Here is a 20,247-nt window from a genome sequence, read left to right as displayed (position 1 = left end):
TGTTATCATGGGCACATATGGCCTACTCAGTGAGAGCTGCTTCCCACACATTGGTTTTCATGCGATTGCAAAGCATTCCAATTGATACTGAATACACAGTAACCTTTAAGAATCTTTCCCCACACTTATTTCCACTGGTAAACATTGTTCCATGACATGGACACATATTTAGCAATACTTGCACAAATTACCTTTCCACTTCAGTTGGATTATGAGTGGGTAACAGAAGTTGCTCAGCTCTTATGTTTGCAGGAGTGGCAAGACTTTTCAGTTAAGTCTTTTGCTCCTTCTGTTTCTTTCACAAGGCCATCAGATGCTATCACATATAAAGAAGCCATCAGAGAAAACAGTAACCAAATTGATCATGCTGTGAAAAGAAAGCCCTTCCAAACAAACAAGAACAAAAAAACGAGTCTCTCTCACGCAAAATTAAGACAAAATGGCTTACAGAAGAGTGGATACAATCCTGGTATATTTAAACTGAATTTTATGGCACAATTCTAACCATGAATATTGGGAGCCAAGTTCTGTTTAATCCAAAGGAATCCAATAGTGCACAGAACTGCAGTTCTATATTTCATTTACTTGAAAGACTTGAGCATATGGCTATCATTGTTCTATAGCTGGCAGGATTGTTCTTTTCTTTTCTTAAATCTGATATTGTGTTTTAATTTTGAATAAGCATTCTCCCCCTCTGCCAACTATTTCCCTCCTCTGTTTCAGGCTATTCACACACTTTTCCAACTGGCTAAACCAGCCATAATCTTCAGGCCCAAGCAGAGTAACAGCCAATGTGATCTTTCTTGCTCCATTTCCAAGAGACTATTTCCTTTTTAAAAGCTGACACTAGACACTATCTAATGTAAAACACAGTTGTACATGCTAGCTAGTCACTCTAATCTCATACAATTGTAAAGTCAGGACTCCAAAACCCCAGCTTCCTCTTGCATATATTTTAGTGCATAGCTAGGCTACAATTTGATCCCACCACAAATAACAGTGCGGCCAGAATCCTCAATCATCCCATTAATTCTCAACACTTTTAACTACTGAGAAATGAGAGACTGCACCCTTCCCCACTCCTGCTTTCCCAGTTGGGAGTCCACAGCAAGCGGTGTCAGAATAAATCAATGTTTGGAAAATGCAGGCACCCAAAAGAACTAGGAGAACAGATGCATTCCTATGCAGATTTGTTAAAACAAAAGAAGAAAACTGACTGTCCTGTAACTGTCAATCTATATGTAAGCGTCTTAATAGAAACCCATGCTCATATTACTGTACTTGAAAAGCTCAACAAACGAAACACAAAACATGCAGGTTTTGCAGATTGCTTTCCAAAATAATCTACAGGAAGGAGCAGAGTGCATTCTGTATGCAGCACAGGCCCAAATCCTCATGGAAGTGGCTGCCTAGACTTCAGTTTCCTAGAAACACCAGCCAGAAGAGCCAAAGATAAGGAAAGGCTACAATCAAAATATCTGGAGGGCCCAGGATTCCCCACAGAGGCCTTTTTAAAAAACACAAAACTGAGTTTTTGAAGCCATGCAGGCTCATCAATTAAGCAAAAAGAGCAGCCCAGCATGTGCATACAATTTACACACACTTTCTCTGTGAAAAGATGTGTATATCCATTACAAATATTTTATGATATCCATCTTAATTTCCTAGAGAATTATATAGGGGCAACATCTACTGATCTTTCTTACTTTCATGTGAACAGAAACAGAAATGTTAGAACAGTGATTCCCAAACTCTGGACATCCAGGTGTTTTGGACTTCAGTTCCCAGAATCCCATATTCTAGGCCAAGGGTCCCCTCTTTATGGGATTTTGGACTTCAGCTCCCAGAATCCCAGACTATTGGCCAACAGGTCTGAGGCTTCTGGGAGCTGAAGTCCAACATCTCATAAAGGACACAGTTTGGGGACCACTGCTCTAGACCAAGATGGCTGAAACTTCTGGGAGCTGAAGTCCAAAACACTTGGAAGGCTGGAGTTTGGAAATGTGCTAGCTAGCGTATTTAGAGCCCAGCTACAGAATAAAAAGTACTATGGGAAATAAAGAGGCTGGGTCCAATATATACTTTTATATCTGTAAAATTTTTAATAAAACACTGAAGCTATAGACTTCAAAGAAATCTTTTCTTCTCTGAAGATGCCAGCTACAGATGCTGGCGAAACAGCAGGAATAAATTCTTTCAGAACACAGCCACATAGCCTGAAAAACCCACCAAAAATAAGTCTTCCCCCCTTTTAAATAACCTTTGGGTTTTTATGAAACTCAGAAGCTAACACCATAAAAAACCAATGAGTCAGGGCAAAACCTACATACTGTGTGACAAACAAATTGTCCCAATACCAGAAAGTCCCTGCTTATTTGATGGGCTAAAGACTGCAGCACTGTCAGAAACTGAAATTGGTTGAAAAGCAGAATCCATGCAGGGAACATCAGGGAATTATATTGGCTTGCTTGGGATTTTCCATGTGTGCTGCTTGAAATATCTCCAAGTAGACTTGGTGCCTTTTCCCCTCCTCTCATAGAAGCAGTGCAAATGCGGCTGATTCCAAGCAAGGCTCCGCAGGCAAGAAGAACTGATAAAAGAGTGGATCCCTCCTGGGAGTAATGGAACTTAATTTGCAAGCGTTGAAAGAGTGTTGTCATATAATGGGGCGTCTAAAAGCAGGGGATTCTTGTGTAACAATCTAGACAGCCTACTGACATCAGAACACAGTTATCTCTCATTTATCCAAAATATAACCTCTAGTATTTAAAAGTCAGTTTTAATGAATTTTTAAACAAAGCATTTATTGAATGCATCATTTAAAAATCAATGAATCACCATTTAACCAATTAACTGATTTAGCTGATCTAAATGCCACAGCTGAACGGTCATGTATTTTAAATAGATACACATGTCTTGTGAACACTATTTGTGAATTCAAACATATCCATGGGGAGCATTCAATGGGCTACTTTAGCCCCAACAAGTCTTGAGCATGGCCAGTGGGATTTTTTAAAAAAATAGTGATAGATCACTTATTTATAGGTGCTATATTGCAGGCTAGTTTTTGCAAGTTCCTTTGTTCCAAAAGCAGGGACTGGGGAAGTAGTTCAAGAAACACATTTCCAAAGTATGTTGAATTGTACAGCTCTCTCTCTGCAGATACCAACCAGAGCATCTCCTACAACTTGCAAAATTGTCATGACAATACTTGTCATGCCCAGACTAAGCACAATTCCTAACATCAGTTCTTGGTAAACCTTAATACAAATGAGCAGGAGTATCTCTGTCTTTTGAGGAAAATGCACAGGAATAAAAGCACTTGGTCCTAAAAGGGCTATTGTGCCTTGGTTATATTTCTCATCACAGTGTTTTACACTAAAATAGACATACTTAAGTTCCTGTTAAGCCCAGTGAGGCTCCTTGGCAGAATTTGTTTAGAGGTGGATTTCCCTGGCTTTCCCCTGAGGCTGAGAGAATATGACCTGCCCAAGGTCCTCCAGTGGGTTTCCATGGCCAAGCAGAAATTTGAGTCCCCATCCAATACTCAATGCAACTACTACACCATGTGAGCTCTATTACAAGGAGGGTCTCTAAAACCCAAAACAATTGGTATCTTCTCACCCAGTTATAAATGTTTTGTTTATTTTATATGCTGGCTTTCTCCTGGGTTGGAGAATTTTGTACACTAAAGCCCCGGTCCTGAGAGTAAGCTGTTTGGAATACCATTTTACAGGTTGTAAATTAAATCTTACTTAATAACTGAATAAATAAATATGCTTAGTTCAGTTCAAAGGCATTTCTTTTTGAGAGAGTACATATAGAATTGTGCTGCAAAGTGTTCAGAAAATCTGACATACTGTAAAAGCCTACAAAGAACATTCAAATCTCCCAAATAGGGAAGGCTGAATTACAGGGTTCTTTTCTTCCCACTCAAAGGGACTTTTTTGTCATTTTTAAAATTTCTATCCCATACGGAATTTGATCCACTGAAAGGAAACTCACTTTCAGCTGGAAAAAAGAAAAAGAAAAACCATAAGCAATGCTTAATACCTGCTGCACATCCTCAAGCTATAATCTGTGAGTACAAGGAAAAGAATTCCCCAGACATGCTATCTATTACTTGCCTCAAAACTAATATGGAAAGGGAAGCATTTTATTGCAGATAGCAATGATGTTGCTGAAAGTTTCTCATCAAAAATAATAACATTAATGAGTGCCTTTGTCTGTTCCTAATATCAAACTAAGCAGCTATACCTTTTCCTCCTCATATCCGGCTTGTGTAAGAACAGGGCTCTCTTTTAGCCAGTTAAACCTGTTGCAGCTGGACTCTCCAGCTAATTGAAGGCAGAAGCAAAGCTTTCCAAGTCCAGCCTTTTTTGCTGCCAAGGAAAAGTCGCATTCTTAACCACTCATTAGAGTGTCACTGTCATATACAAAGACTGCTTCAGTCCATGGCAAAGAAATGTTGCCTCTCATCACTGATACCTCAATTAAAAGCAGGGCCAAACAACAAATGTTTTGGGATACAGGGCCTGGAAGAGACACCAAGACACGTTTTTTAAAAACATTTGGGAACAATCCTGGCTTCAAGTAGTTATCTTCTATTTTTCTGCTCATCTCCAATTTGAACTGCCAGGATCACAAATAATAAATCTATTGTGGTCAGAATACTGGCCTCGGACTACTGAATATTAATATCACATAGTTAATGGGTACTGTACTTCTATAATCACCATAAGCTGATTTTGACTAGAGTCGCCCACATAAAAACTTTGGGGGTTTCTGGGGATCATACCAATCATGAGATGGTGACAGTTTGCTTTAACATGACACTGGGGTGGGGGGGGGGGGTATTTTAATAAAATTACCATGCACAGACCAAATATATGACAATGCCAACTTTTATCAGCCACCACAGAAATAGTTGGCAATGGTAACATCCATGAGAATGTGTCCTTCGCATGCTCTTGAGCAGTTTCCATTTATTGCTGCCAGCCTGGCACAGAAGGCTTTCTCTGTAGGATGAATCTGTGAAGTACAGTAAAACTTAGCACATTAACTTTGTTTGAATACCACCTACTAAACCCAGCCATCTGACACACAGCATGCTTCAAAAACTATGAGGAAAATACAAACATCGCCTTACATACAATGTATAAAATCATAAATATATATTATATAGGAGAAATAAGCAATGGAATTTGTAAAAGCACTTGTGCTTTTCTTTCTGGCAATGTATATGCATCTTTTATCCTGGCTAGCCATCCCACAGATTGGAGCATCTGTGGATGGCCTGACCTCATTATCGTCAATGGTGGTGTGTGCATGTAACCATGTCAACATGGGATATGCACATCAACGTCCATTGAAGGTAATGGGACTTGAGGTACCACAATTTTTGGCACCTGTGGGGGTATCTAGAACCAAGCACCAGACAATACAGAGGGTCGACTGTAAAAGCTCTATATGACCAAACCAAGCACAGACATACCCTTTCAACCTCTGATGAATTCTGGGGAGGCGGTACTGTTGTGAAAAATGGCATAGAAAGAATATCAGAGAGAAACTGACAATGTAATAAACTATATCACAACAATGTCCCAAAGGAACTCCAACATATATATCATGATCATGTATTTATATGGAGAACCACACGGAGGTAATACTGCAAAACACAGAATACAAAATCCAAAGTGCTATAGAAAACTATACAGTGAACCCTTCCCTTATGCGGAGGATTCACCCCTCTGCCGCATCCCCCCTCCCCCGCATAAGGAGAAAAGCGTGTATGCCCATGTCCCACTGGAAATAATGCGTCGTGAATCTGCGACGCAGGGCAAGCACCATTTTTACCCTTACGTAGCTTCTGCGTAGGCTGAAAGTCGCGTATGGCATGCCCGCATATATCCCAAACTATGTCCATGTGCTTCCTTTTGTCCTGACAACCTCTGTTCCAGTAAAATGATTTCCACAAGTAGTAGATGGCAACATGTTCCAGCAAGATCATTTCCACAAACGGTAGATAGGTAGCAGATGCAAGTGGAATGTGCTCTTTCAGATCTTCACAACCTCTGATTCAGAAATATTATTTCCACAAGTTCATAGGCAATAGCCCACACATTAATGGTTGCAGCGATACAGCAAACAGGTTGTGGAAACTGTAGGTAGTAAATGGATAGCAATGGTGGTGGAAAGACAACTACCTCCAGAGTTTTTTGAAGCCATTTTGATATTTCTTCATCAGTAGTAATAAACTATATATTCCAGTTAAGTATCAACTCCCAAAATCAATATCCAAGATGCAGTTTTTCCAAAAACTTTCCAACAAACTCTCTCTTGGAAATAAGCTTTTCCTCAATGGATATAATAAGATTTAATAAGAAAAATGGCATCACATTTCATTTCTCAAATATTATCTAATCCCAAGACAACAGAGGAATGCTGCCATATTCAAAGCAGAGCAACTCTTTCCAATATAATATTATCAAACAATGGGAGCTTGATACCTGATCCTATCTGAACTTGTAAGATAAGCAGAGTCAGCTCTGGTTAGTATTGGATGGGAGACCACCAATGAATACAGGTGCTGTAGGCTATATTTTAGGGAAAGAAACTGGCAGAACCACCTCTGAATATTCCTTGCCTAAGAAAACCCTATGAAATTCATGGGGTTGCCATACGTTTACTGGCAACTTGAAGGCAAGCATGCATGCATGCATTCAGAGAGAGAGAGAGAGAGAGAGAGAGGCAAATATTCTTTTTTCAAAAGTATACAGAAAAATGAGGGGAAATGAGGCACAAACAAACTATGAGGAAGGACATTTACACCTCATTTTCACTGGTCAAAATGGAAAACGTAACGTTTTTAAAACAGGAATTCATTTCCTAGAATGTGGTGGTCTTTGTGAGTTATAGTCAAGTCTTTCCACTTGAATTTTTATTTGAAGCTTAACATTCCTGTCTGCAGTTTATTATGGTTCAATTATGGGAAGCAAAAGTACCATTTCTGTACCTACGTGGTGACATACATTCTTTTTGGCTACACAAGGAAGTCCCAAAAGATTAAGATTGAAACCTCAACCTACTGCATTTCATTGTATATAAACAAATAAATAACAGTACTAAATAGCACTGGTAATAATGAGTTGTTATCCAGAAACTAGAGAAGGGGCTATTGTTCTTCTCTCCTGTCTGTGGACTTCCCATAGGCATCTGATAGTCACTGCAGAGATATTGGTTTGATCCAGAACGACTTTTATTTCAGCTTTCTTAAAAAAAAATTCTTATGGTGCTGGGTTTTGTATGCAATGAAAGTTTCACATTTGCACAGGGAAAATGTATCACACCAGAGCCCTGGGAATTAGATGCGTTTCCAGGTGGTTGGGAGAGAAGAGGACAGATGTACTCCCAGATGGATGGATTTCTCTACTATTAGGAGCTTGGATCCTTCCTCACTCATATGGCTGACAATTCAGCAGGCCTCCCCCTCACCCCACACACACACACACACACACACACACACACACACTCTGCAGGAACGTTCTGAATAAAGATTTTCCAAAGGTACTTTAAAGGGATTTTTCATGTTTCCTTTATTGTAATTATGTTCTACCACTGACTATGCATTTTACATAGTACTAGGCAAAGAACACCACTTTTTTTCTGCACACAAACGATAAAGTGATCCTGAACACAGAATCGCAACCTCATGGAGATGGCGGCATTGGATCAACCAAAAACAATCCCAGACTGATCTGGGATAATACAGTAAATGGATCAATGCACCAATCAGAAACCATTCTGTGCAAACATGTGTTGAAAAACTTTACACTTTACTATTTTTATACACTTTATTATTACTAGTACTGGTAAAATCTACACTTCACGTTTTAGTACTTATAAATATTTTCGGTTAGTTCACTTTTGTGGGAGAGATTCCTTGCATTTAGGAAACAACAACAGGGCTTGGGGGAAATGTAATATTATTAAAATGACTGGGCCCAACTCACACTATGAAAATAATTTGGGATGAATCCAGGTTGAATCTCGGGGAGGGGGGGCAAAAAACCCACTTAACCTGGGATATTTGATACTGTTCCCCCCCCCCCCGCCCCAGTTTTCTGAAAAGATCTGCAGCGATCCGCATTGTAGGCAGTGTGAATAAGCATCCGAATCGATTCAGATTGCTCCATATCATTAAAGGAAGGGAGGTGGCTCCAATTTAATCCAAAACAATGGCATGTATGAATAGCACAAGGGTTAAAATGACTCAAACAGATTCATGAACCCAAAACATAATGGAAACAACAAGCCCAATATGAATCACCATGGCGTTCTGCATCTCCCCGAGACAAAAAAAATGAGTATGAATGCTCCCTGCGTAAATATAAACTAATCCGAACAAACTCTGAACTGCAGGAGCAAATACACTGGAACCACTAAAGGTAGAGGTAATTTTGATATCATAAAATGATGTCCAGACTCTGCTACTTAAGCACTGTGAAACCATTGCCAGTATAACAGTAGATAAAACAATGCATCATGGAGATGCCAAGGTCAGCCAGTGGATTTCATGGCTGAGCTGGGAATTGAACCCTGGTATCCAGAGTTGTCCCAACACTCAAATCATGACACCATGCTGGCTCATCCTAAATATATCCACAAACTGTGAGTATCTACCAACAAAGCTGCCTTGTGCTTAAGCACAAGCCTAGTAGTCCTAGGTGGCCAGGAAAGTCATGGAAGCAAACACATGAAATTCCATACAATGAAATTCTGTTTGACAGTGGAAGACGCTCCCTGGGAGAGTGTTGGAGCCTCCTTCTTTGGAAGTCTTTAGACAGAGGTTGGATGGCCATCTGTCAGGAGTGCTATGACTGTGAGTTCCTGCATGGCATGGGGTTGGACTGGATGGCCCTTGGGGTCTCTTCCAACTCTAGGATTCTATCATCATCATCATCATCATCATCATCATCATCATCATCATCATCATCATCATCCATAGCTGATCATTTCCCCCAAACCAGGGTTCAAGTCAGCTTACAAACTATGGCTACTGAAACCTAAAAGCTTTCACCAAGGGTCTAAAAGTCAATGAAGAAGGGATGTAGAAGACCTTTTCGAATGAGAGCTCCATAAGTTTAGGATCACTGCAAAGGCTCTCTTCCTGCATTGCCACCCACTGTCCTTTCCACAGGGTTTTATCTTGATTTGTAATTCTGTTCCTCATGTTCATCCTCAAAACAATTCAGTGGAATTAACTTCTATTTCCATTTACAGATAAAGTGCTAGGGCTATAATTGTCAACTGGCATGTACTACACTGAAGAAATCTGAATTGAACCCAGGTTACTATGGGGGCTATCTGCATTGTAAATGTTATTACTTTAGCTAATGGAAGGGAACATTTGCACTATCTGTATAGTCAGGACAAAAATGTTAATGAAGCTGTTACGCTTGAATAGAATGCTGTCAAAGTTTAGGAACTGCAAACACCTTGTTGCAGAGACCTGTTTTTGCTATGCAAAACTCAATTTATCCGAATAGGACTATGAAATACAATTAGCCCAGCCGTCTGTTTTCAACGCCTACCAGTCCTATAGGAGCTGAGGTATCAGAGAATCCCTTCAATCTCAAGGGATAAGTGCTAATTTCACTTATTCTCAAAAATGTCCCCCTTTGCCTTCCTATCTTTCTTGATAACGAAAAGATCTGGAATCTGGCTGGCTTGTTTACTGTGATGTCTGCAGTTACTTTCATTTATTTGCAAAAACCAGGCTTTCAAACAGAAAACCAATAACCCATTTCTTGCATTATAAATATCTATATAAAAGGCAGCCAAAAAGAAGTCATTTCCTGCTGCAATCCCAGCTGTTATTTACAGAGCTTGAAATGCCCTGGAAAAGAAGATAAAAATGTTTAGTGGTCTGGTAAACACCATTTTCTTGTCTGCTTCCATTTTCAAAGCAGGAACCAAACCAACAAACCTTTAGGGGAGGATAGCATATGCATGCATAACTATGGACACATGGGCTCTTCCGCCTTCCTTCAGTCTTCAAAAGCAGCTAGATAGGAAGGCCCAACAAAGACAATTGGGGAAACTCTACAGGGATTCACCTCATTCCTGCACTGTTTGCTCAGTGTCAGCAATTCATTACCACCTGCTGGATCTCAACAAGGCAACAATCAATTCCAATACTATCAACAAGGCAGAAAACAACTCAACTTAGGCATTTAAAAATATGTTTTGTACAGTATTTGGATATGCCTTCAAAAGTGTCTGCTCCACTGCCAACCAAGGGGCAAAAAGGTATTATGAGAGTGGTATTTCTAGACACACTTCTTGCCATCAAGTAGTGTATATGTGCATGTTAAATTGAAATCTAGTACAGTACCTTAATTTTTATCTCAAGCCATAAAGAAAACCATGCCTCCTGCCCACAAATTGCCTTAGTTCACCGGGGGCTCCAACATAAAATCATAAGGCTGCAGTTAACAAATAAAGAGGGAAAGATTCACATTAAGCTAACACTTTACTGGCACCCACAGCACAATCTCCCAGATTTTCCTTGTCCTGCAGGTTGTTTAGTTCTCTCCTTTGAAAGAGAGGAGTTATTTAGGTACAAAGTCTGTAACACATTCTCACTTTATAAGCAAAACATCTGCTGAAAGCATAGAGCAGAAAATGGATCTTGAAGAAAAGACTCTTAAGTAGATCATTCCATTATTCTGCACAGAAATGACTGCAAAGTATGCAGCAGATCTCCAGCAGAAAACAACATTGCCATTCCTAATGAGCAACTTCCCAAGGTCCTCAGAAGCAGCTTTAGAGGAATCCGCACCCCATTCCACAAAAATAAATTAACAATTCTAGATTATGGGGTTGGATTAGTTAATGGAAGGCTGAATGCTATGAAAAACTGGAGCTTTAAAGAGGCTCCCAACAAAATAAAGTTCCATATCTGTTTTACCTGGCCAAGAATCACGTATGCGTTCTACCACTTCTGACACAAGCACTTTCTGGTTAACGGAACATTTCAGGTGATGTTTGAAAGTTGCAAGACCACCCAAAAACATTATATTACTATATAATGTTGTTCATAAGAAATACACCAAGACAAACCAAAGAATTGTTCAGCTATCCTGATAGTTAAAGCTGATATAAAAATATAGATCTGCTAAGCAGCCACACCCAATGATACTTACTGCCTCTTTATTCATCTTTGCTTTCCATTGAGTTTTGGTGAAGAAAATTAAAATGAAGCTTGTGCTCCTAGTGAACTCCTTGTTTAGGTTTTGGCTCTCCCCTTGTCTGACTATTCCGGAGACTCTCAGAACATGAATGGATGTCAGAGGTAGGATATAAAGTGCACTAAATAGAAGCTTGTGTGGTCAAAGGCTTTACAGACCAAGAAGTCCCTCAATTCTACAAGACATTTTAAACAATTATGATGAAAGCTTAGGTGAATGGATCTTCTCTCTCCAAACTGGTTAGCCTGAACGTCATCTGTTTTTCAGTTCGTTCTGTTAATCAACCATCACATGAAACCCTGGGAGGGGAGGCAGATGACCAGACAAGTCCCCCCTCAAAAGGGGTGAATGCTACAAACTTGTATGGAGACTGACTGAAAGCCACTTTCATAATACCTTTGCAGTTATTACTGCCTTGATTTTTCTGACACTATGAAGTAAGCAGAACTGGTCCTGGTGCAGGTCTTTTTACCCCCTCAAGCCAGCCTCAAAAGTCGTCTTTACATTCCTTCTCTGTCATGCCATTTTCATCTCAGCTCCAGTTACCTAGGGAGCCAGGAATATGAAATTATTCTCCGTTTCCTCAGAAAAGCTTAGCTCATGTCATTTGTACTTTAAATATTTAATCACTAGGAATTCAGCATCCGTTTTGCTGTAAGGCATTCCACTTTGAACAGTTGGTTTCTTAAAAATACTGTAAATACCTACTGATCTGTCCTACCAGGAAGAACAAAGCACAGACCTACCATAAAGCTCTCCTACAATGTTTAATTTCGGGGTGCAAATTATTATTATTTTTTGTGGGAGCTGGGAAAGCAAAGAGGATCTCTTGGGGAAAACCCTATAAGAACCTAAGAGTCAAACTGGCCATTTGCCAGGTGCCACATCTAATTAACAAAGCGAGCAGTGAAGACATATACATGCTTTCAAGTCGCCTGTCAACTTATGGCAACGTGAGAAATTTCATAGGGTTTTCTTAGGCAAGGAATACTCAGAGCTGGTTTTGCCAGTAGCTAAGATAAATGCAGTTGCAAAGAGTTGACAAATGTCACCATGCAGTTGTGATCAGGAACTCGAGACACCATACAACCACATCCCAATTTTACACAGAATAAACTGAGCTAGAGTCGTGCAATGGTTTGGCTGCTGGACAAAGACTCCAACAGACCAGGTTTCAAATCTTCACTCAGCCATGGAAATCCCCCTCAGTGACTTTAGGCAAGTCATACTTTCTTAGTCTCAGAGGAAGGAAAAAGCAACCCCTTTTTGAACAAACCTTGCCAAGAAAATCCCAATATAGGTTCACTTTAGGATTGCCATAGGTCAGAAACAACTTGAAGATACACAACAACAGTACATTCAAAGTATATACTATGTATTTCATTTAAAATCAGTTCTAATTGTCAGGTCAAACAAATGCACTCAAGCACATTATCCTGAATGTGATATATGCAGTATGAATTCAAGAAATGGGACAATATGCTGGACCATTGTTACTACCACCAATCTATACAGCACTATTGTACAGAGGCAGGTATGCGTAACTGAAGTGCAAGAAAAGTATGGATGACCAAAGATTATTATTGTCTGGTGAGCTATAGATGGAGTGTCATGGCTTAGGTATAGGACATGTTTCTCAATATAAACAAACACTCCATCAAGAGCAGTTCACTTCAGCACTTAGGTGTATTAGCATATAATTGCTCTACATTGTGGATTCTTCTTCTACTGGTTAGGGAAAAAATATGCCTGACAGCTATTGTAAATCATACTTCAGAAAATATCTAGAATTTCATCAAGTATGGCCCATGTGTCTTCAAGCGCCACTTTACACCCAGAAGGGTTATAACAGTATACAATGAAGTTCAATGATTCTCAAGACACAAAGGTCTGTATCCAATCCTTGTTCTATTCTTGTATAATAAGACTGCAGAAGGCAGAGAAGTCTAGTCTAAAGAAGACCCAGGCTAAAACCTCTGCACGCTCCTCTCCCTCCTGTCTCCTACTTTTCTACTTTCTTCTTGATCTTTAGAAAAGGGGGCAATACTCAACCATTCTCAACTCTGTAGTGTGGTGATACTTTTACTAGACAAACCAAAAAGGCACAAAATCTCTGTGCATGCTTTCAGGGCCTCATGCCTTTTGGTAAGATTTTTTTTCAAAGAGCGTAGGCAGAGGAAGGGAGGAAGATGATTAAAGTCACACAGTCTGCATGCTGTACTGAGCTGTTGTAGAAATATGTGTGAGCAAACTATCAAATTAAGTTTATCAGGTTACACCCTAATGGTCCCTAGGTTCATTTGGAACAGGAAAGGCAATAAAATGCAGTGCAATTTGTTTCTTCCCTTTGAAGATCTGTTTTCTTCCCCTTGAAAATTGTCTCTACCTAGTGATAAGATCACAGGCATCTTTGTGGAGAGCTCCTTAGGCAGTTTATATTGGGTGGCAAATGTGCAGCTTGCAGGCCACATGCAAATGCCCCAGGGCCCTTCAGGGCTCAAAAATGATCTCTGGGGGTGTGGAGACAGTTTCCACCATATTTTGAACCCTGTGGACCTCCCTGGGCGCCAAACTAAAATTTCTGTGTCTCTGTGTTGTATGTTTTCAAGTCCTTTTCAACTTATGGCAACCCTAAGGGGAATCTATCATGGGGCTTTCTTGGCAAGATTCATTCAGAGGAAGTTTGCCGTTGCCCTCCCCTGGGGTTGAGAGCATGCGACTTACTAACATTCACCCAGTAGGTTCCAATGGCCAAGCTGGGAATAGAATCCTCGTCTTCAGAGTTGTAGTCCAACATTCAAACCACTACACCATGGTGAGATGTCCCGAAGTTCCCACATGCCTTTGTGTCCTTTAGAAGTTGTCTGGGAGCATTTGGGCAGAAATGTTTGATATCCGATTTTGCGTTTTTAATTTTATGTACAGGGGCAGGTGAAATGGGAGTGTGCGTGCAGCCCACTAAGTTCTCCTGGAGGACGAATGTGGTCTTCTAGTCTTCCACAGTCACCCACTCCTGCTCTTTACAATGGCCCTAAAATAAATTTAGGTTTCCAACCAACCAAAACTAGTCAATAGCAGCCAAACTGGATAGTTTTTCATTTGACTGCAGGGAATGATCCCCTGAGAAAATAAGTCTATTTTCTAAGGGGTATAAACTCTTTCTCTGGTGTCATACTAATGAATAGCTACATTAGGCATTCTTCAATTCATACAAAACACAGAGGCAGCCATAATGAGGTAAGGCAAAAACTATACAATAAGTAATTCCTTTATCAGGCCAATCAAAGAGACACAGGAATATTTTTAAAAAGCAGGAAGAAGGGCAGTAGGGAAGAAGGGAGATGACAATTTTGAAGTTACATAATCTGGGTACTGACAGAGCCAACGTGGTATAGTGGTTTGAGCATTGCACTACGACTCTATAGAGGCCAGGATTTGTATGTCACTCAGCCATGGAAACCCACTGAGTAGCCTTTGGCAAGTCACACTCCCTCAGCCTCAGAGGAAGAAGGCAAAGGCAAACCCCCTTTGGGAAAAAAAATCTTGCTGGAAAGTGTTGTGATAAGTTCTTCGTAATGTCAGCAAAATAAGTCAGGAATGACTTGAATACATACAACAACAACAAATCTGGGAGTTGTGATGAGATATTATAGGATAAAGGGTTAGCAGAATAATTGGACTCTTTCTCCTCTCCTATGTATCTACACAAGCAAACACATACAACATAAGCACACTGGGACCAACCACAATACTTCTCAAGCTATGGTCTGGTAGTGTCCATGTTCATTAAATTCCTGGACCTTCCCACAAGTTGCCGCACACATTGTTCCACTTGTGCCCAGTCACTGTCTTCCTCAACGTCCTGCAAGTACCAAGTCATTCAACAATCTGACAACACTTCTCAAAACAGCAAGATCTCAAATAAGATACACAACCCAACATCTGTTTTATATTAGACACAAGCTATTTGCAAATGCATACAACTTACTCCTGTGGAAACTCATGGGATTTTTTTTTATCACAACAGCTTAGCCCGATATCTCATGGAGAGATAAAAATATTAAACAAATAACAAGTACGATTCACAGATTTCCTCCTCCCGAAAAGAGTGTCATAGAATATCAAAGTGATAATCAGTAATGCTAAGGCAGTCTGTCAGCTGCCACTTTCATCCCCAGGCATCAGAAAAAGCCTCTGAGTGCAACAGTTATTTATTCCTGAGCCACAAAAGCCCAAAGCCCCTCATAGCCCAAGAAAGAGGATGCTGACTAACCACCAGCAGGAAGTGCTGGGCACACCAAGGGGTCCAATTAACGTAAGCACCAAGATTGCCTGGACAGGGACAGGGCTGTCAGCGCACAAAAGGATGTGCCACCCAAGAGGTGAAAAGATACCCTTTGAAGAGAAGAAACAGACGGAAATGCTTTAGGAGCACAGGATTGGCTTATTACTCATTCCTTTAGCAAAAAATTGGAAAGTAGGGAGGGAAATAATAATCAGTCACTGTTTAAAGTTCTGCATACCAACTGTGCCCTGGTGCCTTGACTATGTATGCTTACTGGGGTTGTCAAACTCCAGCTAATTAAAAAAGGTTCCCTGCTCCACACGATGCTATTTCCCAGTTACTGCAATGTCACATCTTTGCAGAAAATTCTTTCTTTTAAATAAACTATTTTACCATGCACAGCTTCTCATTCTTTTCAGTGCTTCAGGCTTTCTCTCAGGCAAACATGCATCCTGTTCCATGGCCCTCAAGTGAAACCTTAAACTCAAGTGAAATCTTAAGGACCTAAGACAACAGATAATGCTCATGTTGGAGAAAGACTAGCACATATTTCCAGACAGGAGTGCTCTCAGCAGAACTGGGAATAGGGATTTAGCCTGTGTTCAATGGGGTTAGGCTCCCCCTGAAGACACAGGTTTGCAGTTCAGGGATATTCTTGGACTCAGCTTTGAACCTGGAGGCCAAGGTTATTGTGGTGGCTGGGAGTGCCTTTGCACATTTAAAGTTTGTGCAGCAACTGCACCTGTTCCTTGAGATGCCAGATCTGACCACAGTGGTAGATGTCTATAGTTGCATCCCATTTGGACTACTGTAATGTGCTCTATTTTGGACTTCTTTTGAAGGAAGTTTGGAAACTTCAACTGATTCAAAGAGCCGCAGCTAGACTGTTAACTGGGACAAGTTACAGAGACCATACTATACCCTGCTGAAACAGCTTCACTCATTGCCAGTTTCTTTCTGGGCACAATTCAAAGTACTGATAGTGCTGGGTATGACCTATAAAGCCCCATATACCTCTGGTCCAGGCTTTCTGGCAAACCATATAGCCCTGTAAGAGCCAGTCTGGGCTAAGAGTTTATCAGGAGAGGTCCTTTTCTTGGTCCCACCACCATCCTAAGCACAATTGATGGGGACATGAGAGAGGGGACTCTTAGTAGCTGCCCCAGTCCCTGTAAATCCATATTCAGGGAGGCCAGAATGCTCCTCTTCTTGCTGTCCTTCCATTGGCAGCCTAAAACCTTTTTATTCAGACAGGCTTTTAAAATAGAAAGGTAGGGTGTGCTGTATTGTTAGAGCTTTTTATCTTTTTAATTGCATTTTATTATTTTTAACTTGAGAGTGAAATGTTTTAATACTGTAAATAGTTTAAATCTATTGTGGTGTTCACTTTTTGTATGTCTTTAATTGTATTGTTCTTTTAAACTGTGAGCTGCTTTGAATACCAATATTGGGAGGGAAAGTAGGATACAAACAAGCAAACAACAAGGTCCATCTGGTTCAGAACTGTGCTTCTCTGTGATGGCCAACCTGCTCTATCTAAAAAGCCCTGAAGCACAGCTTGAAAGAAATGCCCTGTCAGCACATTCTCTGGAGGGAAGGTATACAACCTTGTAGAACATCAATAAGCCTCGGGTAATACTTGCCACAAGGAAGCTTGCTTCCATCCCTAGAGAGTCAGTGTGAGCAACGAAATGGAAGAATTGATTTCAAAAGAGGAAGGGAAACTTGCTGACTTTTGATAGAAAATCTAGTTAATGAAGCACAAATGCAACATAAGCCAGTTAGTTCTCTGCCATTGTCTCCCACCACCACTTTGACTTAAATAAGCCCATGCCCATGAATGCAAGGAAAACTTTCCAAGAAATCCTCTCCACAGTGTGATGAGCTATGAACAAGTCACATAGGAATTCCCCTTCTATCACACATGCCCTCTCTCTCAGAATGCTAGATTTATGACAGGAAGAATGTGACATTTTGCAGAAGGAATGGGAAAAGATGACAACAGCTAAGTATGTATACACACTATAGTGGGAATGATTTATCTTAAAAAAAATCATACTCTGCCTTTCATGTCTTAATGCATCTTTCAATGTAGCTGAGCTACAACAACAAATCAATTTAACACATGTTAGCAAGCAGAACCTTCACTGTGCATTTGCTTTCAACTATAACTAACAGATAAAGGGTTTAGGATTTCAAGCATAAGTCAACATTGAGACAGCACACCCTATCTATGTACACATAGTTCAAAGGGATTCATAAGCATCTCTATAATAACACTTAATCAGGAACTTTAGTTGGAGATGACAACATGTATTGCTAAAATGCAATGATGTTTTCCCATTTAAGTAAATTTTGATACCCCCTCCCCCAAAAAAATCTAGGGGTAGCTGTGTTGGCTATATGGCAAATCCAATAACACCCAAACAATGATACCTTTATTAAACCAACCAAAATGCACAAGCTTTCAAAGTCACACTGGTTTCTTCATCAGGGAAACAGGAGAAAGGAGACTGAAGATGTTAGTCATAGGCCTGTATTTTCTGTTTCTGGTCTTAGTTCAGATGGTAAGGAGGGCTATCTGCAGGCTGGTACCTCCCCCTTTTTTGGCCATGCTGTCACTGGTAGATTTTCAAAGTCAAGGAAATTTAATGTCCATTCACAATTCAAAGAAGACGTTTCTTTGGAATACAGCATGTCTCTTTCCTTTGTGAAGCCACAGGCTCCTATGTAGGTAGAGAACACTGAAACCCCGTGGTTACCAGGATAGAGCAAGAGCTAATTAGTACAATAACTAATTAAAACCCTTGGCTCTTCTTTCACAGCTCTGTAATGGACTAGATGAAGAGTTCCTCATTTAAACGGCTGAAAATTTTCCACCTCATCCATTCTAATGTGGTAAGCACACCAACAATGTTCATTTATCCCATGGATGCCTGCAATGTGATGCTCTCCAGCTTGCACTAGGATTGGTGAATAGCCAGAATAGGATTTGTGATAGTGGTGCCACCGTTTTGGAATTCCATTCTTAGGAAACTCTTTATCATTCCCTTTTTACTGTCTTCAGGTAAAAACTGAAGGTGTTAGGGCCCCCCTTCTCATGAAAGGCCTTATTCAGTTTAAATTTATGATGATGAAATGTTTATACAATAATTACCCTCTGTTCCAGCCCCACCCCCAGGGTTTGTGTATGTTTCCTTAATGGATTTTTAAACTGTCCCTGTGCAAATTTAAAATAAAATGGGGGGGGGGGACAGTAAAATGCAACAATTGCAAATGAAAACACTGATGAAATGCAAAACATGGAAGCTTCTAAAATCAACAAGCAGCATTTAGTGGCTGTTTTTAAAAAAACAAAAATAAAACAAAGATCAGTGTAACTGTATTGTTTTCAATAGCTGTCTGCCAATAAAAATGAGCAACCCTCTTAACCGGCTAAGTAAATTTCCACAACTGGATACTAATATGCTAGAAGGATCTACATTGAGTCTGGAAGCGTCTCCCCTTGCATGTGACAAGGGCACCCTATCGCGCCCGTCTGTCCCACACCTATAAAACACTGGACAGACAAAAATGTGACTGCTGAATTTTGCACTAGCTATAGTTTTCTTAATAAGTTTTCAAATGCAACCCTATATTGGCCATATGATAGTAAACTAAACATAGATGATTACAACATGGATCACTGTGGACATGTCCAACATGCCCAGGAAGATAAAAAGGCAGTGCAACAGTCAAAACTGTTTAAATGCAGAGGACTTTTAGGATCTTGTTTTATATGGTGCGCTGTGGAAATTTGCCATGCAAGACAGAGTATGGAAAAGGTCAGGCAAAAGAGTGATACAATACTGGTTTTACAAATTGATTCATATCCATTTCGCAAACAGAGAATGTTGCTTCAGTTCCTCCATTACTATCCCTGTCCCTATGTAACAGCTGAGCTTGCCCAAATATCATATGACTGAAAAGAAGAAGTTGCAGCAAAAACACATACAGTTTCTGACTGGAACACTCTTGTATCAGAGTAATGTTTTAACCATAACATGTGTCTTAGCAATGGAAAAATGTGTCAGAAAATACAAGAAATAAAGTATGCAGACCACAAGGGATAACAGGTAGCAGACAGAGTAGAGACTAGCAGCCATTCACACAACACTGCCAAGCTTGCATACTGTACTATGAAACTACTTTAGTTGAGGTTTGCATATCTGGAATTCAGAAATACAAAACCTTCCAAAAACCAAAAATTTCTTCATGGATGGTTGAATACATTTTTGCTTTCTGGTGGTTCATTTGGCCAAATGGGGTTTTTACTTTTCACTTTGTCACTTCCTTTTTGGAAAGAAATAGAGGTAAAAAATGAACCCAATCATAGAGGAATGGCCAAACATACTACCCTTCCAAAAGCTTTGGGAGTGCTACTGGGAGAGAAATTGGTGCTATTTTGGGATGTACTGTATGCTGAAAATGGTGGAATGCCCCCCTAGAGTTCAGTGTGGGGCTGATGCATCCCACACTTGCTTTGGCTAAAAGTTTAAGGATCCTTTCCAGTTCCTGCCAGTTAAACATTTTGCAAAGAATAAAAGGATACTCATGAAAGTAGATGCCTTCTGGCCTACTTCTCTTCTGCAAGTTTACAGGTTATTAGTCCAAGCTGTCAGGATCCAATAAGTTATGAAGAATTATCTTGTGAATTCTTAGGGCATACAG

General features: G+C 40.2%; 1 protein-coding gene across 5 annotated transcripts in view; it reads right to left on the bottom strand.

Annotated features, from left to right (window-relative positions):
- The window catches only part of PTPRA (protein tyrosine phosphatase receptor type A), a 604,614-nt gene that overhangs the window by 95,827 nt on the left and 488,540 nt on the right, over positions 1 to 20,247 (bottom strand). The window lies entirely within an intron of this gene.

The sequence above is a fragment of the Sceloporus undulatus genome, chromosome 5 (genome assembly GCF_019175285.1).
Source record: "Sceloporus undulatus isolate JIND9_A2432 ecotype Alabama chromosome 5, SceUnd_v1.1, whole genome shotgun sequence".
NCBI classification, from domain to species: Eukaryota; Metazoa; Chordata; class Lepidosauria; order Squamata; family Phrynosomatidae; genus Sceloporus; species Sceloporus undulatus.
This window is presented reverse-complemented; position numbering and strand designations above follow the sequence as displayed.